Source organism: Rhinolophus sinicus, linkage group LG03 (genome assembly GCF_036562045.2).
Source record: "Rhinolophus sinicus isolate RSC01 linkage group LG03, ASM3656204v1, whole genome shotgun sequence".
Lineage (NCBI taxonomy): Eukaryota > Metazoa > Chordata > Mammalia > Chiroptera > Rhinolophidae > Rhinolophus > Rhinolophus sinicus.
In genome coordinates this window covers 15,508,865-15,531,138 of record NC_133753.1, presented here as the reverse complement: position 1 = coordinate 15,531,138, position 22,274 = coordinate 15,508,865, and the positions used below count along the sequence as shown (strand labels likewise).

General features: G+C 39.1%; 1 protein-coding gene across 3 annotated transcripts in view; it reads left to right on the top strand.

Moving 5' to 3' along the window:
* The window catches only part of FLRT2 (fibronectin leucine rich transmembrane protein 2), a 99,824-nt gene that overhangs the window by 3,878 nt on the left and 73,672 nt on the right, over positions 1 to 22,274 (top strand). The window lies entirely within an intron of this gene.

The window sequence follows — 22,274 nt, the reverse complement described above, 5'->3', positions numbered from 1 at the left end:
GAGGCGAAGTTCAAGATCCCGGGGACAGGCACCTAGCGCCGAGAGATCTACAGTAACGTTAGAGGGGCCCGTGGCGCTTCTCTGAGAACCGGGGGCAGCTGTGCAAGGAAGCGAATCTCTCCTGGGAATGGATGATAACCCTCGGCCCCAGCTGGTGCCTCCTCTTGTAGCTCGTTGGAAATTTAGAATGTGGAGTCAGTGGTTTTAGCATTCTTCAACCCAGGGAAATAATGCATGGATTTCACTCACTTCCACCCTCACCCTCTTACCCTTATTTAACATCTTTTAAAAATTATATGAACCCACCCGCATTCGCCCACCGCGTTCGGCTGGCGCAGGAAAGCAAATGGGGGCGGGGTAGATGTGCGTAAAAATTTCAAAGTAGGGGGAAAATTATCCTTCCCGGTTTTGACATCCCTGGGGCTCTCCTTCCCTCCTTCCATTCACTTTATGGCGTTATAAAATAGGAACTTTAGAAGTCACATTTTGATTGAAGGGAGATGAAACGCACTAACCATTGGTAACGTGAATTTGCAATGCTTGTGCGCGCGCGCGTGTGTGTGTGTGTGTGTGAGTGTGTGTGTGTGCGCGCGCGCGCGCGCTCGTTCGTGTGTGGGGTTATGGTGTTGCAGAGAGACCGGTTTTTCCTCGGTGGCCTGATGTACGGTAGTGCTGGGGCGGCGAGTGGTCGCAGGTGTTCACTGAGGAGGGGTCAACGGAGAGAAGCTCTCCTTTCCGGAATAGCAGCGTTACTAAGGCTAAGTATAAAGACAATAAAATAGCTCCTGCTTTTCACTCCGAGAGCGGAAAGATTCTAGCCCCAACTCCCCAACATCCCCTCTCGCACAGTCGAGTTTTTGGGTTTCCAAGCAGCTCAACGTTTGCTGCTATCATCTTTATTATGATCGTTATTTATTCACCTGGAAACTCGTAGTGACTTCTTGTAAATGGAAATCAGTCTTCAAGAGCTTTGATTAATTTTAGTGGAGGGAATCTCTTGTAAAGCTTACAGTAAGCTAATCAGGTGCAAGGCACAACTCCGTGTAAAGGTTTGCGCAGGAGTGCAAGGTGCTGATTAGATTTCTTTGCATGCTGCATTTGCTATGCAAAGCCTCTCCTAAGTGGAAACTATTGCTCCCAACTCAGCTGGGAGGCTCTTTTATCACCCAGGGTTTCAGGGAGCTTTGGGGCATGTCCACTTACTCTCAGGCTTATTGCTAAATTTATTATGTCTAACTTTTCTCCTACCCAAAAAGCTAATATGAAGGCTAGCTTCCATATCGGGAAGATATTGTCTGTAGATATAAGTGGCATGACCTTCTTAAATCTACAGTGAAAGGATACCCCAAACATTTTGAGGTAAATAGAATGCAGTTTGGTATTTGTCCAGGGACATATTTGGTGGTTGCAGTATTAATGTATAATTTTAAGTCAGTGTTAGAACTGGACATTTTTTTTAATCGCTAAGCAACATGCACCAGATCCATAAGATTGACAGGCCACCATATTAGAAGACAATAAATCGTTGGGTAATACACATACCATGAAAAGTTGCTTATTTCTTTACAACATTATTGCTCCCCCAAATACAAGCTTTCTTCCTCCCCTCCTCAAAGGCCCGGACAGGATAGGGTTAAACCATTTAGGATTTTTAATAATCACAGTGGACAGTTCAACACCATACTGTCAGGTTGAGTTGCAAATATCTGTGACTGGAGGAGGTTGCAAGATGGAATTTCAAACATGATTCCCTGTCTCTGCCAGTAGGTACAAGAAATTGTAAAAAGAATTGGGCTAGCTGTACTATAGCAGAAACTATTACAAAGCTAGCATATAGCATGGAAGGAATGCTGGGTTTTTTTTAATGCCCATGTCTTAACATGTAAGTAGTTTCATTGTGGGTTTAGAAATTCCAGGGGATGCTTTTAACAGAAGAAAGTAGATTCCCAAATGACTCCATGCTGGGCACCTTGGGGTCCCCAAGACTGTCATGATTTTTCCTGTATGCTAGATTTCAGATGATGTGATTTTACCGGAGTTCGATTTTGACAGGCTGGGTCTAATTTGAACGTCCCCTGATGCCTGTTACATTTATATTCTGGCCTGTCGGAGAGTTTGATTTAGGATTTAGACATAGCTCCCTTATATCTTCCCAGTTTGAGGCTGTGGTTTCAAGAAAGGCTCAAATATGTACAAGTCCAGAGTCTTAATCTGTAGAGACCCAGCATGAGCATCGGACCTAGTTTGACTCTTCAGCTTTGTATTCTACAAGGAAGAATTGATGCTTCTATACTGAAGTTAGAAAACAGCAAAGGTGACTGACAGGGTGGCTCTTGGTTTTGGAAGATTCCGAAAAGGTCAAGGTGATGTCATTTTATTTCTATTCAGGTCAGACCTTCCAGGATAATCATCTTTTGGTGTCTTTAATTTCAATTCAAGTTCATTTTTCACTAGATTACTTTAATAACTTTGTGGTTACTGCCTTGGTGATTTGAATTCAGTCCATTAGTGACCTCTGTCTGCGAGAAGTGAATACTCATTGTTTTCCTTTCTTCTCATCAGAGTCTACAGATTATGTGGGGGGCGGGGAAGCCAACAGCTCTGTAGTTCTTTCTGGATATTTAGATTTTTGAGCTTGATTTTTCCATTTCAGCGTTCAGTATGGGGAATGATATTTAACAACAGTAATAAAAATGTTACAGGCTAATAGGCTGCTAAATGGTTCTTCCATAGAGCACTGACAATACAATCCACATCAATAAAACCCGTGCTCTCCTCTGCCAATAAAAGGATTGTACAGTCAGGTAGACTAATGTTTTGAGACTCACAGTGCTGCTGGATGTTAGTGAAATTTTATTGCCCCTCAGGGAAGCTTGATTCAAGCTCAGAACATATATGTGGTAACTGGACTTCATAGCAGCAGTGTGTGTATGTCTTTAAATTCAGCTGTGCTTCTGTGACTTACTGTACGGATCAAAGGCAAAGGGGGGTATGAGAAGGGTGTCTATAAACAGATAGTCTTTTAAGGAGACCTAAAATCTGATTCCTAATCCAGCTTTGTCTTCTCAGGGTTTTCACATCGGAATCTCAATTTGAGTTGATTATTCTAAACGGTAACTGAAGACAAAGTTTACTGAATTTTTGAGGTGGGTGGATACCCATTATCAGACATTTTCCAGATGGTTTTTGATGTTAGTGGTATTTGGAGATATGGAATTTTTAGGAGGTTTTCTTTTTTTTTTTTTGTTTCCCTTACGTAGGTTTTGTGCAAGACATTTTTGAAGACCAATTATTATTATTATTTTATTATTATTACAGTTAAATAACCATTATAGTACCCCAGCCAACTTTCTTATTTTTCTCCACCTTCCAAATTGCTTTGCTCTTTTTTTTTTTTAATTATGTTTTTCTTCTAAAAACTACATGTTGGGGATAGGAGTAAGACTATCAGTACTTCTTTACTCTTTTCAGCAATGGGACCTCCCAATTAAGTATCTGTTTATAGTAAAACACACTCACACTCACATATAATATCAAGAACCATTTTAAGACACAGATTCTTTTCAAGGTTTTAAAATATGTTCCCTTTTAAGGAGCTATGACACAAATATTGTAATAAAAATATCCTGTGTTCCTATGAATACAGAGGCTTATTTCAGTCACATGGAACAGTAAAACACTGTAGTAGCAAAATAATCAGTGGTATTTTCAGTACATGGTCAAAATCTGTTAGAACCTTCATGGTTTTTCTTTTTCCCCCCTTGGCGAATTTCACATCTACTGGCCTTTTTGGTTTTCTTTGATTTCTTCTGCTGTGGCTCTTTGAAGTGATTCAAAATTAAACAGTAGCTACTTCTTAGGGAAATTCATCATGCTATGTTCAGGATTCCAGAAGAGTTAATGATGCAGAAAAAGTCCTGTAAAACATCTTTCTAAAAGAAGTCCTTTTCTTGCAGGCTTCCCACTTACTGGCCTCCTGTACCATTTGCAGTGAATTGGAACTTCGTTATTTATTTATTTTTCAAATACCACCTCTAACTTAATTTAACGTGGGATGTGTTTCTACAGAAGCATGCAGCACCGTGTGTCCTGAGTCGCTTGAACAAAGCAGTGTCGTTTTTATGGATCTATAATAAGGGAAGGTCAAAGAAAATATCCTCATATAATTTGGGAAGTCAAAAGGCCACATTCATGATTCTTAAACACTGGTCGGTTATTCTGCTGATACTTAATAAGGGCACACGCTTTCTGGAAGTTTAGTGGTTAAAGACCTCAGCCATTTTTTGAAGCATTCACAAAATAAATCTCTGGTGCTCTTACCTATTAGGTGCTCATTAGAACTGAGCTGTTTTTTCTCACTTTCTTACAAGGTTGCTTTTAAGGAAATATTCAAGAAACTTGGCAAAAGATCTTCTGTTCCCCTCAGGTCACAGGTCATATGTTATATGTGTATTTCAGTTCTCTTTATTAGAGCTTTCAAGGCACAGATAAAATACTCTTCCAGCTGAACCTTTTAGGAACCTGAGGGCTTTTGGATTTAAACCTACCGAAAAATATCAGGTACCCAAATTCATATATGCCATTAAGCCTCAGAACACTGAAACCTACTTCAACAGGGAGTAAAAGAACAGTGGCTCCTAAGCTCGGTTCACAAATTTATTGTCCATTGAAGTCAACAGAGGTCATGTGGCTGAATGGAAAACATTAGACTCTTATCAGTCCCGAAATAGGTCCACATGTTGGTGTCACTCTTAGCCCCAGCTGCCTACGGGCATCACGTTTATGAAATCCAGTGTCAAAATAGTCTCTGTGATGGTTTCCTCTCCCACTTTGCTCCAGAGCTGGGACTCAGATATTTTGAAGAAGGACTAATGCAGGAGATAGTAATGTTCTTCGTAAATATATTAAAGAGGAGGTGAAGTTTAGAAGAGGAGATTGGCTAAGCATTTGCCATAGAGGTTCCAGGAAATTCTGCTTAGGCCCTGAGGAATGAAACTGATTTTAAGGTACATTCACACCTACCTACCATTTATGTACCTCTCCTCTATTACATTTTCTGATTCTTACACACAGAAATTCATTTATTCCTCACAACTGCCTCTGAGAGTTAGTATGAGAAAGCCTTGCTCGCCTAGCCTCTCATTGGGTAACTGGAGCTAGAAAGAAGTTGAGGGCTGCCTAAGGCTGCACAGAGTTCTCATTGACACCATCTGACTGTACAAAATGATGGCCATTACATTTTATTGCATAGATGTTGAATTCTCCAGATACAGTTTAGAAATTTCCTTCTTTATGAACCCACCCAAAATGACCAGAGTTGGATCTTTCTTTCTAAAACAGTAAAACATATATAGCAATCATATAAATATGTAGATTAAAAAAGTAGAATTTCACTCTCTCTAATATTATATTATTTACAAGTTTGCCTGTTCTGGATGAGGATAATTTTATGATGTGGGCATTGTGATTGGGGACTTAACTGTGGCGGGGACTAAGCAATGGGGAGGTTGTTTTAGGGGAAAGAAAAGATGTATTTTTATAAAGAAAACCTGCCTTCTCATGTCAGCACACTCCTTTCTACATTTATGACCTTGGACAAATTGCTCAATCTCCTGGAGACTTAATTTTGTCTCTGCAGAGTTCAACAGGGTTGTTGTGGGGTCAGATAAGATTAATGTGTGTGAAAATACCCTGATAACAATAAAGTTTTATATTCCCATACAGAGACATTATTCGAATTGGTGACATTTATCACTTCATGATTGTCATGCGCTAGAATAGTTCTAGGGTTTATATAAATAAAATGGTAACCAGAGTGCTCTGCTCTGCAGGAGCTTTTTTGGGTACTGTGGATATCACCCAACCAGTAAATTGTCTGGTGGCCCTCTTCTTCACTTCTGCCATTCATTTAATGGTGCATTGTTTCCTTTTGTGAGTTTGCTCTATTTTAATACAAGTATTCTTTTCAGTGATCAAGTGTAATTGGGGTTAGTTGGGTGCGAGGGCCAAACTTTCCTTTCCTGAAAGCTTGGCTTGATGTTGGAAACCGAATTTGTCACAGATGGACTCCTTTGAGGATCTTTGGGGAAGAAACCATCAATGAATGTTCCATGAAGTAAGGTTGTTTCCCCTTTTCACTGGGTTTTTATGTTAGCCAAACAAGTTACCTTTTACAAAAACACAGTCGTTAATAAGATATATGATGATTTATAAAACGTTTGTTTTGCAAAGTAAGGCAGACTAGTGCAAAGGACTGCTTTTTTAGTAGTTTGGCAAATGTCCTGAGCTCATTATCGATAAATGGAAAGACATGATTTATTCTGACACTGACATAATCTCTGAAGCTCAGCCTTATTTTGACTTTGTTAGTGTCACAGAACATTGTGGGACAGTTCTTTACAACTTATTTCTCCATATTTTGTTCAGTTATTATTTTTATAATTGCCGTATCTGAGACACTTAATTTTAAATGTTCAAGTTGATTTTATTTCCCTAATTTGTATACATGTGGGTGCTTGTAAAGGTAAATTTCTAATAGTTTTAAGGTTACTTAATGAAGCCTGCAGAAAACGCTGCTGTGAAGTGTCTGTGGTTAGAGCACAATTCTTGGTCAGAAGGAATATGTCTGTCAGTGGTTTGAATGTATGACAGTCTGTAGCTTGCAACGTCATTTCAGTTTCTGATTTACTATTTGTCAGAGGTCTGATAGTTGCTTTTTTTTTTTTTAAGTTGATTAGTATTTGAGTAGTATCTGGCCATAGAACTGTGTTTTAACATGACAAGTTACTTTCACAGAATCTGGTGCTGAATGACATAATAATAATATTTGAAGAAGGAAAATGTTTACTACTCCTCTGAAGAGTTTTGTTAATACAATGAGAAAAATCTGTAGGTATATGTGTGGGGAGTTTGTATACATTTTTCAAATGCACAAACAAATCTAAGTCTCTGATACTATGGGGAGGGGGTACAGTTATACCTTTAAGCTAGATGGTGCCAATTTAACCCATATGTCACTAATATGATAGAATGAGATAACCTTTATTTTTAATTGGAGGTATACTTTTCCAAGAAAGCCCTAGGGAAACTCTTAAGTAAAGAAATGCACAAAAGGCAGTGAGGGAACATATTTTTGTGTGAATGTCTTAGTATTCATGAAGGATATAGTTATTCTTGTGCAGGGAGATGGTATTCACCACATGATGAAGAAAGCTTTTTTATTCATTCAGTTGATGATTTTTAACACTCACTATGTACCAGGCAAAGAATAAGACTGGAGCAACAAACATAGAAGAGGCCGGATCCTTCCACGGAGGCTATCTGGGTTGGTGAGGAGAGAGGGAAACACAAAACCTAATTGCATTACAGTTTTGTACATGATTGAAAACAGTGCAGTCAACCCCAATAAGTGCCCCAGGAATACACTGTATTAATGAAAAGAACCTTATGTTTCTGGAAAGGGAGAGTCTTGGGTTCTAATGCTAGCTCTGCTACTTGTTAGTTTTGTACACTTGGACAAAATTTTCAGTGTCGTTTAGTCTTTGTCTCCTCAAGTATAAAATGGGAGGAAATACTTTCCACGCACAGAGCTGTTCTTCTGAGGTTTGAGATAATTAGGTAAAATGTCTACCTGTCTGGCACACAGTAGAAGCTTAATAAATGCTGACTGCAGATCATTCTGTCTCCAACATGATAATGATTCCATTATGTTACTCTCTCCCTCTACAAATATTTTTGCCATTTCTCTGGAATCCCAAAGAAAGCTTTTGACTCCTTGAACCTGTTCACTAACAGGATGCAGCCTCTCCTGCAAAATAAAATTTCATTATTTATGCGTGTAATGGAGCATGAAAGGACAGCAGAGGAAATAAGCACTCCACGCAGTGGCAGAATGAGCTCATAGCTGGTGGTGCACAGTGTAGGCTGATGGTGACAGAGGGGGCAGAGAGGGGAGGGAGGGCAGAAATGAGAACTTGTCTAAGTTTGGGGAATCAGAAAATGGTGTCAGCTGGGTCCTGCTTAACGGTAGTTTTCCTAACAATTGACAGCGTTTAAGCGGTGCCTCTCCATACACACCCACACACCTCCATGCATCCTTCCACTGGTGACTTGCAGCTTGTACCAAGTTCTGGTCTGGGCTATGATACTGGTCGCAGTGAGCTGTTCTTGTGTCTTTGTCAGTGTTCAGAGGTTTTTTTTCAGAGTGAATTTTCAACACTTTCTTCACATAGTTCATCTCACACATGACTCTTGGCAGAGTCATGAAGATATTTTAATGTAGAAAATTAACATGTAAATTATTGGTAGGTTTATATAAGCTGCCTTCTGTACTTAGAGAATGGTTATACCTTGCTTGTTCAATGATAGATGTTAAAATCAAAATAATGCTCTTGGGTTATCGGTTCAGTATGAAAATATTTCTTTTAGAAAGTAATTTTCAATTAATTTAAGTACAGGAGCTTCTTACTGCTTCTATGACAGATACTTCTGAACAAATACAGTGCTCAGAGGCACTGGCCAAAATATGCAATATTGGGATAATTTTTCAATTATCATTATAATTGCATGAATACATAGTATGACATTTGCGTTTTACTTAACAATTGAGATTTGGTTCTTTTTTTTTTTTTTTTTTTTGATACTATGAATCTGTAAATTTATTGATGTAGGAGAGTTATGTTTAACAAGATTTTAGGCATGCCCCAGACCTCCAAGTTTGGAAGCACAGAAGCTTCTGTTAAGGTCATATAAGAAATAATGTTATGTAGATACATACAATGAATCAAATTGGAGAAGAGAGAAGCAGGCACTAGGGTATATTTTGTAGACTGTTAACATCTTAGTAAGTATCTTATGAACCAATATTTCATCCACTATAAAACAATAAGACCTTGTTTACAGCTTTAGCACATGTAAGAGAGATTAAAATTCTTTGGGAAGTGGTTTAAAAAATTGTTTTTACCCAAATAGGCAAGAACAAGTCCAGTAGTGCTGACAGCAATGGAATTTAAAACCCAGTTCTAATAATCTCTGAGTCTTAAAGGAATGCAAGGCAAACATCCGTTCAAGTCACGAGCTTAGAAATGAGGATTGACAAAGGTTGGTTCCTTACCTTACACGAGGCACCACGCTAAGTTTCCTGCTGGACATTTGGGCTATTCTTTCAAAGAAGAACTTGTCTCTGCTCACCAAGAAATCTGATGGGTTGGTCTAGAGTTGTCCTCTTCCAAACTTGACTTATCCATCTGAATTAACTGGAGAAGGTGGTTAAATATGCAGGTTCCTAGGCTCTAGGCCTGGAGATTCTGATTTATTAAATCTATGATGAAGCCTTTGAATGTAGATGCTCAAAAGCTTCCAGGTTTAGAGATTGCTGACTTAGAGAATTTTTAGAAATTTTTCCGACCCAGAGACTCAGTGGTTTTATAATCGTTTCTCTGGTGTATAGTCATTTGTGAGTTTCTGCGAGTATTTTTTTCTATGCATTTGCCACATGGGAAATATTGCTCAATTTAACCCTACTCTTCTAGGAAAGAACCTTCAATGGGGCCAAACGTCAGGGCTGGCTTCGCTCTTGGTAGTCACAGTCTTCTGTGTGATCTTTCTACCATCTATCAGTATGCCCTAAACCGCTGGACTGGATTGCTGTTGGTATCCCCGGAGGTAATTCCCTAAAAAGGATAAATAGCATCATATTGCCTACGTCACCTACTGCTTAGATTCCTTGTTCCTCTGGATAAAGCTCAACCTTGTTATCATGACATGTGAGATGTGACGATCCGGATCTCAAACCTTCACACAGGCCTTATGCTTAAGCACGTACCCTCTGCAACCATGTACCAATGATGGGAAGGCGTGTTCCTCTTCACACTTGGCCTTTCTCATGCTTATACTCTTCGCATACCCTTAGAATATTACCTGCTTACTCTCTTTTTGGCAGACTCTTTTCCTTTAAGACCAACATGAAGTTCACCTCTCTCCCAGCCAATCACTCCTTACTTTGGGCTTCTACAGCATTTGTTCTCTGCCTTTATTAGTTCCCGCTTCACGTTGTATTATAACTGGACTGTTCACATGTCTGTTTACCCCAGTAGGCTCTAAGAACCTTGGCTCATTCATTCCATTTCCCCAGTGCTAACATCAGAGCCCAGTGCATCAGGTTCTGTACAAATGAATAGAATGAATAAATGCATCCTCATGCTGGCCCATCCAGAAGACAAGGAGAGTCATAATCTAATGAAAGGGTGTGGCTCCTCAGAAGTGCTTTTTCATTCCCATATGGGGAAAACAATACAACCACTACCTTCCTACCTTCCTCTAAGCAGGTTTGTCAGGCAAATGCCTGCTGTTAACCCAACCCAGATCAGCATCAGGCTCTCCAAACCACACATGAGGCAATTCAGATGCCACACTGGAAGATCTGTTTAAAGAAGAAATAATTTCACTTGATGATATCTCTTTCTTGGCATCAAGTAAAACCATCAGTGAAGTAGATATTCACACAGATGTGGTTTCCATGGCATGAGAAATTTAACTCATCACATTAACTTTGTGTATCTTTCTTGGCATAATTAAAGAGAGCAAAGCAAAAAACTTGTGAAAGATGCATGCATTTGCTCTCGTTTTCATTTTTTTGCTCTTTGTTTTTATTTTGTTTATTTTACCCTAGGCACATTATTTCCAGATGGTGACATCTGAGGAGCCAGGGCCCTTCAGAGAGGAGAAAAGAAGACTAGAAATCATAACTCCTTAATCACTCTGTCTCCATAAAGCAGGACCCACCTTAGTCTTCATGGTTTGCACACTGAATGCAGCAAAGAGCATTGAAAGGTCACAATAATTCTAAACTGCTAGGGTTTGATGAGGTCATGATGGTGACAGAAGTTGGACTTTAAATCCTTCTTGTTGGCCAAGAAACAACTCTAACAACACCTGGCTACTTGCATGGTGGATTATTGATTAATGGACAGAGACAACTGCATGCATGTGGAGTGTGTGTGTACCTATAAATACACTCCAGTCCCTCCTCCCCATTTTTCAGCAAAATTTTCAGTGGCTACAAGGAGTAGATGATGGTGGAGCATATTTTGTTATGTCCCTACCTTAACCCTTAGTCCCTTCTGAGATGTCTATACCTTGGCACCACTTTCCATGCCGATGGGAAACATCTGAGATATTCCTCAGATGTTACTATGCTTTAATGCTGGGGTCTTATAACACCACCCTGAAAGATTTTATAATGTCAATTTATAATTTATGAGACGGTTTAGAAACAGTATATCTCCTGATCCTTGAATCACACTGAATATTAGTAAGGCCACATTCTCATCCAGGGGGATTAATGATGTAACAGTAATTAACAACAGTGATAATAATTGCATTGATCATAGAGTTTGTTTAAAGTTTTGCTTATGCAGTTCATGTATATTATCACATTTAAATCTTCACAAAAACCCTGCTAAGTTGGTTCTGTTTAGTAATATTGCTCATAACCCCATTTTACACACGGGAAAGAATTGCTTCCGGTTGCTTATCTTATTTTGTAGCAGTCGTTAATTACCTTTAGAGGGCAGGTGAGCTTTGGGTAATTTCCAAACTCAACTGTAAATTTTTCCATGCCCTAAAAAAATCTAATTCAGGGTGATTGCTCACTGAAAGAATGAAGTCTGTGGATAAGTGCCTAATGATTAAGGAGTGCATTTGTTGTACAGTACACTCGCCATTTTCTGCCTTTACCCCTTTACCAGCACTACTAATAAATAGTTAAATGGATGAATTTGAGATTCACCTACTTTTCCCTGTGGAGGTGATAATGGACAATGGAATGCCCAGAGGTCAGATAATAACATAAAGCGAATGGCCTCTGAGAGAGCCTGGAAATAATGGAGAATCGACTGTGTTATAAATAGGTCAGATTCTCTTTTCTAAATCTATGTAATTGCTCAGGCGGTAGACTTTATTGGGTGAAAAAAAATGACCCAGAGATGGGTTGGGAAAGGCTGTTCCACATTGATAATTAGAAAATAAGTGCAGTATGTGCTTGCAAGTTTTCACCATGTACAGTTTGATTCTTGACCACAGCTGCCTTTCCCCACTCCTGCTGAGTCACTCATCTTCGCATGTGTCAAGGTTGTGTTTTATGAATTCAGAGATTATAATTAAGACCCTCCAATGATTTGTCCTTCCTAGTTCCATGTAAATATTATTGATGCTGTCTACATTAAGTGATCGATTTCTTAATTTGTTCATTTACCCCTAGGCAGCTAGACTATGGCTAGTGTTATTTCTACGTTCTTTTGTCATCATATGCCCATTATCTGTCATAAGACAACTGTGGATGGGGTGGCATAAGATTATTGCTGATTTTTAGGTCAGTCTAGATGGGTTCATTGATGTGGTTGCTGATGAAAGCAGGCTCTGCCCAGGTGTGGTAGCAGTTCGGTGAATGGCTCCATAGCCAACCAGATCCACGACCACATGAAAACACCAGCTCCGTTTGGCCCTCTGGAGAATTCTGTGGTGTTTCTGTTTATGACAGTGGGAGTCTAGCTGAGTTGGATGGAATCAGAAACATTTACTCCCTGCATTTTGCAACGGAGAAGTGATCAGGCCATGTGAAAGAAACCTAAACATGACAATGTCACTTTTTTTTTTAATTTTTATTGGGGAATATTGGGGAACAGTGTTTTTCTCCAGTGCCCATCAGCTCCAAGTCGTTGTCCTTCATTCTAGTTGTGGAGGGCACAGCTCAGCTCCAAGTCCAGTTGCCGTTTTCAGTCTTTAGTTGCAGGGGGCACAGCCCACCATCCCATGTGGGAATTGAACCGGCAACCTTGTTGTTGAGAGCTCGAGCTCTAAGCAATAGCCATTGGCCGCCCTTCTGGAAGCTCAGTGGCAGCTAGTTGTCTTCAATCTAGTTGTGGAGGGCGCAGCTCCCTGACCCATGTAGGAATTGAACTGGCAACCATGTTGTTCAGAGCTCATCCTCTAACCAACTGAGCCATCTGGCTGCACCCATCAGTGTCACGCTTATTGGAAGTGGCTGCCTGGTTTGTCTGGACCACATGCATCTCTAAATGATCAGCCTGTTACTCAGTGTCACTCTTCCCTCTCCACCCTGAGTGCTGAATTCGCTTGGATTTTCTGCTGTGCTTTGGTATGGGTATGTTTTAGAATGAGCTAATCATTCTCGGTAAATCCCATTCCACTTATGAGTAATTCATATTCTTTATTAAACAAGATATGCTGCCTAGAACCACTATTTTGAGTCATCTTTGATTACACCCTTTCATTCATTTTCAACCATTCTGTCGCTAGCTTTATGCATCTTCAAAAAATTCTGTCCTTGTCCCTTTCACTTTGGTTCTTTTGTGTCCATGGTAGTTAAGCTCAGGTGTGTCTTTCCACCCTTGACCTTCACACTGTACTTAAGTTACTCTTCCTCTTACTCTCCATTATTTACAAGATCAGGTCTCAACATCTTAGCTTGACACTCAAGGCCTTTCCTTCTGTATCTTTCCCTAATCTTCCAGCCCAAAATTCAGTCTTTTCTTAGGAACTAAATTTAGGGTGTTTCCTTACTTTTATCTTTATTGTGGTCTCATTACCAAATGCTTTGTCTCCATTATCTGTGAGCTCATTTAGGTCAAAGGCCATGCTCAATAAATGTTTGAGGAGATAAACTGGACCCCAGCCTGCCTACCTCTGTGAAACTCACATACTGCAGGAGTCTATGTCTCCTTTCTATAGTCCAGTTCCCATCAGATTTTAAATATTGAGCAAATTAATATTATCAAAGTTTGCACAACTAACTCATGAATTTGAGTTCTAAAGTTATCTCATAGAAGCTTCCTTTGTTCCCTCTGTGGAATCCTGTCAAAGCAGGGCGCCCTTGCTTTGAAAACAGGAAGGTAGAACATTCCAACAGCATCATGAGCCCTGTGTTTATGTTTGTAAAACCTGTAGTCTTTCCAGACCTCTAAGCAAGAGCAAATAGAAATAATCAGAGGCATTAGAACTTGATTATGTTAAATTGGATTCTTATAGCAGAGGCTTGATAGCCAAAATTTGTGGCTTGGTAGTTTATACTGAAAAAAAAAATACTTGCAATATTGCAAAACCATAGACTCCGGCTTGCTGGAATCTTTGAAGACATCTGGATATTTTGAAAAATACAATAATCCCATGCTTTTTGTTACTGTTCATTATCTCCATAATTGTATTCCTTTTAAAAAGGAGCTGCATGAAGATTTAGGCTGAGGGGATTGGGAAGGCCACGAAGTGTGGATTCAGACATACTGGATTTGTTCTGCTTCAACCAGCTAGGGTCCCTTAAACATGTTTCTTAGTCTCTGTGTCTACTTCCTCAATTTTTGCATAGAGGAAAAATAATGTGTATCTCATAGGGTCGCTGTGTTAAATAGATTAGGTAATGCCTGCCACACATCAAGTACTAATGAGCATTAACTCCCTTCCCTTTTCCCCTCCAACGTGAAATAATAGGAATGTTGTGGCTTATAAATGGCTGTTTTCTTTTTCCTTCCTGGATAAGGCAGTTCTGTAATACTTTGCCACTTTCCCCAAAGGGGCTCTCTGTGGGGCCACAGTACCTTTGCCTGGTTAGTCTATAATAGCATTTATTTCTGGGGTCCCGAAGAAGATAGGATACATTAGAAATAGGCATCGCTGGTCTCAGGCCACTCACTGTTGAAGAACTCTTAAAATCACTTTACTTTCTGGGGAAACAGGAAATCTTTCCAGCAGTCTCATCACCTCAAAAGCAGTGGGTATCATGGATTATTAGAAAAGAATTACCCAAAGAAAGTGCTCTTAAAAACAACTGCCTGCAGAGGAGTCTGGCTTATCAACAGGCACAAAAGAATTTTTTCTACTAAATTTCAGCTTGTCACTATAAACATGAAAATTGCAACGCTCATAATATATTCTATGGGGAAAATGCTGTGAGTGTTTCCACTAGGTGAAATTCTCAAGTGAGAGCTTCTAAGAATGAACATTTACTCTTAGAGAACCCTAGGGAATGTCTATTAGAAAACAGGTGAACAACAAGCAAAAGCCATTACAAAGAGGGAAGCAAAAAAAGGCAAATCAAGTAAATAATTTCATTGCAGACCACAGTGTGGAAAATATGATGTGATATGAGACACATTTCATTTAGCATGAATGGCCAATGTAATTATAATTGGCTAATGAATATTTTTTCTTTTTCTGCATAATATTAGTGTCATCTAAAATGATGAAGTTGTTTTGCACATCAAAACCCCACAGTGATGCATAATTATATTTATAGTCTTCTTTTCTGGTGAAAAGTCAGTGTTCTTTTAGTCTTTATCTAGATTTTGGTTTAAAGGCTTAGCTTTCCTCTGAAAACACAATGTTATAAGACAAAGAAGGATCAAGAATACAACCTGATTTTTTTTTTCCCTTTAACAAACAGATATTAGAGCTTTCCCTTGCTTATATTTTCCTACATGTGGAAATATTGATCTCCTTGTATAAAATGCTTTGGGAATCTGGAAAAGGTTTCATGGGAAAATTGTAGCATTGCCTTCATTAGCGATTTTTGAAAGAATGAGAATAATTATCTTGATGGTTTAGCTTAAATCTGGTCTTTTTGACAGGTGTGCAAACACACTGGCTTGTCATTGCCACTTCCTGTTCCATGATTCTATATTTCTAAGTAATTAATGGAATTGCTATGGAAATACATAGCAAATAGATTCCCGAAAAAAATGACTATTCAGATAATTCTTGGCCTTTAAGTGATGGAGAGATTTGTGAATAATGAAATCTAGAGGCAGATCCCTAATTTAATTTAACTGGTAATTGGGTTTGATTCTGACACCACCTTTATACTGAACTCTTAATAGGAAAGGTGAAAGGATTTAAACTTCAAGTCCCATTTCCTTGTTGCTGATGGAGGAGTGATAGTTGGTATCTGTGAAATGTGGTGAACAGGACCACTAGGTCATAACTGAAATGATATAAGCAATGACATTGGAAAAATTAGGAAATGGCCATGGGGGAGAAGATTAAGAAAAGCACAGGCATACCATGGGTAGAATAATCTTCTAGAATCTCCTTTTTTGTGTGTACAGTAGGTCTTAGCCTTCTCCAATGGCTATTTATTGGGGGTTCATAGAAAAAGTGAAATGTTTCCTTTTTTTATGTCACTCTATGATTTAACTCTGTAACACCCACGTGAGAGCAACAGAGGCTCCAGTGTCACTTCCTCTTGTCCTGTTTGACAGGAAGGAGTAGGAGGGTCAGTAACTTGTGGTCATGCGCACATCCACACATGATTCTAGGTAAATGGAATCTCAAGAACAGTGTGGTTGTTCAATATTGGAATGATATTAGGTGAGACTGAGTTTGAATTCCAGCCTGCTATTATTACCTGACTGTGAAATTTTTGGCAAATTATAAATTTTATCAGCCTCTTTTGTCAAATGAATACATTAATATCTTACAGAGTTCTTATAAAGATTAAGTGAAATAAGTTATGGAAAGTATTATGCATAGTACAATCTTAGTATATTGTTGTTGGTTGATTTCCATTGAATACTAAATTCTTTAATAAATGGATGGATGAATGCATGCATGCATGCATGGATGCATGGAATGGATGAATATGCATAGTGGTTCTGCCCTCGAATGCCTAAAATATTCATTTTATTTAAGATTGCAGTCGACCCTAATCAAATAACTGAAGACCTAATTTAATTGTTGCCAGTGAGAAATTATGATATGACTTGTAAAACTTGAAGATTGGTGCCGTTTTTCATAATCTTTTCCAATTTTGTAAGTCGTGTTTCTCTTATTTCTTAAAGCTTGTATTTTGGGGTATCATTTTACATTCTTATCTCCTGTAGTAGGTAAGACATGTGTAATTATTTCTATCCCATAGATTCCCAGAGAGGAAAGTGAAATGCTGAAGGTCCTGTCGCTTTCTGTTTTGTGGAGCTATGTACCAAATAGTCATCTTATTAACAACCGATGCCCTGAATTGGGTCGGACCAGCAGTGTGGGATGCTCAACAGATCAACAAGCTGGTAGACAGAAGGTCTGAGCTGTCTCTAAAAAAATCTTTGATTTTTATCAAATTATTCAACCTACTTGAGCCTCAGTTTCTCCATCTGTGCAAGACTGGGAGGTTCCAGTAACTCTCTAATTGTCAGAGTCTAGGGAGCTAGTATTAGTGGTTAGGAGCTTGGCTCTGGAGTTTGTCTGCTTGGGCTTGAGCTGCCTTCACTGCTTCCCAGCTGTGGCATCTTGGCAAGGTACTTAATCTATGTAAACCTCACTTTTCTCATCTGTGCAGTGGGGATAGCAGAATCAAAGTCTCCTTAAGGAGAGGCCAGGAGGATTAAATGAGGAAATACTTGCGAAGCGCTTAACCTGGTACGGTTAAGTGCTCAGTAAATATTAACAAGTCTTCCCGCATGGCTTATTCAAAAATAGGTGAAGTAAGTATCAATGATGATTTCAGAAAGCAATAGACATTAATGTATGTCTGCATTACTGACCCAACAGCCTATATCATGCCCTTCAAAGCTACCAAGGGCAGATGATCACAGAGGAACATCCCACAAACCTCCTCAGAGAAGAGACGTGGGTCCCTCTAGGAGCTCAGAAAATGTTTCATGATGATAATATTGATGATTTTGTCATTGATAGCATGGCGTTTCCTGGTACAGACAGGTGAAACACGGAGACCTTTTAGTTTATGGCAGGATTTGGAAAGCTAATTGTGAAACCTTTGATAAAAGGGAGCTATTCCAGAAATCCTTCTAAGAAGCTTAAACTGCTGTAACTAATGAGTCTTGTTGCTCATATACCTGATGCTCCTGGCACTGCATTGTCTCTAAAAAATTTACCAGCCTAACCTCCAGGATCTAGTGTTAGAAGACTACAGAGTAATGGTGTTATTTGATGCAGTGCTGAGTATGGGATTCCCATGTTAAATTTTAACTATGGGATTTTTGCAAATAGAGACATGCAATAACCACAGATACAGTGAAGAAAGCATGGAATACTTAGACAGCAGCCAACTTCCACCTGTTGGCTCTTTTGATTCGGGTAAGATTGTACAACTATCTGCAGTAGTCATTGCTAGGTAATGGGCACGTACTCTCCTTTGCAGCTTTCAGACAGAGCAAAAGGATGCAGTGGATAATGCAGCAATAAAGGTTTAGTGATCAAGAAACATGATATCATGACAGATGTGATGATAAAATCTTCTTGAAAGGCAAAACGAGTATTTAGTAGTGGCCACCTTTTAAATGCCTCGCCCCCAATAATACACATTCATATTCTCTCTCTCTCTCTCTCTCTCTCTCTCTCTTCCCCAGCCCCCCACCCCTCCCAGGGGGCTATGCTACTGGGATCATCTAAGGGTCACTTCTCCTCATTGAACCCCTTGGGACTATGGCCATCTGATTCATACTTTTACCTCAGATTCCAGGAGTAATCAGGTATGCAGTAGGGATTCAACAAATACTGGTGGAAAGAAGTAGTGAGAGAGGGAGCAGGAGAGATGGAAAGATTGAGGGAGAAGGAAAAAGGGAAGAAGATTTCAGTTTACATCCAATAGGTGACTGTAAATAGTTTTGTTGGTGGTGATGGTGGTGGTTCTGCATTGTAATTTTGGAAGAGGGCAGAGCCTCTTGGTCCTAAGGAAGAAATTGCATAACAGATGAGTTTTGAAGTGTGTTGAACTCAGCTCTGCCTATGTAATTGACACAATTGTCCAGATTTCTACAAAAACAGAATAGACTGAATTTTATGTTCATTAGCTGATAGGATAGGGCAGATACTTTTCAAAGGTGGTTTTAGGGGTTTAAATTGGAAAGACATTCTCATCAGGAATAGAAAGCCAAGCCTCCCTTCTCTTTTCATTCTCATATAGAAAAAAGGGGGAAAACATTTTACTTTCTTTTCAAAGAGCTCAGCTTATTAAAGGGCTTCATTATGCTCTGCAGGACACCACATGGATTTAAGTAAAAATGATTCATAATAGGCCCAGCTATCAAGTATTTATTGAAGTCCCAAATACCAGAACGTTCTAAATGCTAGTATAGTGGTCTTCCTGAGGGATTTAATAAACCATCATCTTACAAAAAGACATTGTAGACGATAAACGTTTGACAGTGAGTGATCACAGGCTGCACAGACCGTCCTACGGAGTGGAAGTATTATGTGCTTCATTTCCTGACATGTTAGTACACCTGAGAAATACAGTCCAGGATGAACAACACTTTCATTTTTTTTGAAGCTTGCCAGGGGCATGCAGATAACTCTGAGATCCTATCAGAATATTCCCGTGTGGTAGGAATACCTATTCTGAATCTTCCACCCCATTTCTTAACAGATACCTGACGTTCCAGTTACAATTGACAACAGATTCCACTTACCTCATAGAGCTGACAATCTCACCCTCTTTAAAATCGTGATATTTTTACTTGAACCATTATTGGTAAAATTGAACTTACTGACTTTGACCAAAACCATTAGCATTGTGAATATGGGTTTGGTGTTTAACCCAATTCAAGGAATGATTATGTCCTTTTAGCCATTCCTCTCTGAATGTAAAAATAGAGAGCTGCTGCTATGAATTTCAATAAACTCGGCCTAGTTCAGAGAACAGTTCACCATCACTACAGGAGGCCCCTTAAGGTCTGATTTAGAGGTCCCTTTTCCCTGAAGGTGATTTGCTGTCCTGCAGAGTTGGAGGTGATGCTCTGTCACATGCCACCCTCATCCACCCTCACCCCTTGGGTATACATCACACTCTGCAAAAAGCACTAATGTGGATTAAAGACCTATAACATCTAATAATGCCTGTCTAATGGAGATAGGCTTCATTCTGGTAATGTAATTTGGGTCCTTAGAGACTTGGTATGCAAGTTAGAAATTTGATTTTACTCTTAGTGTAAAAGCTATCTTTATTGAAAGAGAGAGACGGAGAGTCTACAGGTGGCAAAGTATTGTAGGCTTTTCACTCCAAATGTCATAGTAGATTGAGATCCTGATATAAGGGGACAAAGGAAGTGAGCAGCCCTAATAATCTTGCTATACCTTCGGAAATGACTCATCAGTATGTGAGAATATGCCTAGATACCTACAAGATGCTATAGGCCAGCAACATAAGTATTTCCCCTATCTAAAACCTTAAAATGAATCTGGTAAGGAGAGAAAACAATGGGGATAAAGCCAACTATTAAAAACTAGAAAAGAAATGACTGTTTAAGCTTTTAACGTTAGAGGAAGAAATAAGCATTCAGATGTACATGTTTCTGTTTTCTAGCCGTGAGATGTTAATGTAATATGGATAGAATACATACAATTAAGAAATTTACCATTAAGTTGATAAATTCAGCTGTGTGAATATAGATGTTTTCTACTTACATTAAACCGTCTGGAATATATAGATTGTTCCCTTAAAATTAAATCAAAGCAGTAGTAATAAGCAACACTGTCTAGACATTTAACATTTTTTACAAAGTTTGGTATTCTATAGACAATTACATAGATTTCATATACAATAGTCTCTCTTCTGAGACAGTGCCCATTGGGTTGTGCAAGGGGTCGGTGAAGGCACCAGAATTTCACTGATAGGGGCTTTATTTTAGCTATTTATTTACTTTTGACAAGCTCTATCCTACATTCCAGAGACCCTGCTTTTTTTCCCAAAATTTCATCTACAAGCAGTGGTCTATTAATTTCACAACATCAGTGATAAAGTTCTGTTAGCTTTAAAAATGGAACCAGAGCTGGGCTTGGTCTGGGGACCCCCCTTGGAGAGCATCCGTGTTAAGCCTAGTAATATTGCTTGTGCTCTACTCTGCAGGACGCACCTATTCCTAGGGGCACTAATGGAAAATAGTTAGGCTCATCCTGAAGCCAGACTCCTGGAGTTTAAAGACTGTCTCTTCCTGTTACTCAGCTATTACCTCAGACAAGTTACTTGTCTCCCTGGGCCTTAATTCTCGCCTCTAGAGTATGGAGGTAAAGTCTCTCTTATAAAACTATTGAGAGGATTGAAGGACTTCCTGCACACACTGTGCTCAGGACAGGGCCTGGCAGGTAATACATGCACATTAAGTATTAGCTATTCCTATTGCTTATAAATAATGCTGTACAAGCACAATTTCTGTCCCATTTGTAATTAGTCTAGTAAATGACTTTGTGAACTCTTCCTGTTTTCTAAGTGATAACCCCGCCTAAACAAACAAACAAAGAAAAAACACAGATCCCCTTACTCAATTGGAAACTTAAAGCCATGACTAATTTACAGTTTTTTTTTAAATAATTTTATTTTTAATTGGGTAGTTCTGTTACTAGTTTGCAGATACCTTGAGAGCAAGTTTCATAAATACCTATGCAGCTTCTCAATGTGTAGTCAATGAACTGATACATAAATTTGTCTTCCCTAAGTTTGCATTATGAATATTAGGTTTCATGAGAAGGGTACCTAGATTTCCAAAAGGGAGATAGACTAGGTGGTGTCCCTATACAGACCCAGACAATATAAAAGTAAAAGCAAAACAAAAAAAGACATTTCTGAGAACTGTGTTTTGTATAGCAGTAGTTCATATTAGAAGGAAAATGGGGATTGCAGAAATAGTTAAGCTGGTGCCCTTTGCTGGAAAGCAGGTAATGGACTTCTGTAGAAAGTGTCCCTTACAGAACACAAGCATAATGAAGCCTTTGTGTGGTCTGTTTGGTTCGTGGAATATATTGTATGTCCTGTGTGTTTTCAATTGGGTGAGGACATTGACATTTTGTCAGTAGAGAAAGAGGCAAAAGGCTCTCATTTGCCCCTGGAGTTATATTTAAGGTTGCCACGGAATTTGTGTTTTTACCCTGCCACCATTATCTTTGCTTCAAAAATTAATTTGAAAAATAAGTGAAGGGGAACAGAGAAAACAGACTGGGTAGGTGCGGGGAGTGGAGAGCTGGAGTTATGGGGATGGGCAGGTGGTTAGCTGATTTAAAATGAGAAGTAAAGCAACGGCCGATGTTCCTGGGTAAATGTCGATATGCATTATTAAATGAAACAGGAGTAAAATATAGACTGTCAGAAGCATTTTTCTTCTAGAGACATGGAGAGAATTGAAATGCACTTTCAAAGGAGAAGTCTCTTTCAGTATTCAATCATTTTCTGTTTGAAGCTTTAATTACAGTGCTCCTTGCTACCTAATGCTTTCAGTTTAAAATCACATCACAAAAGAGAGGGGAAGATGCGTATACTCAGA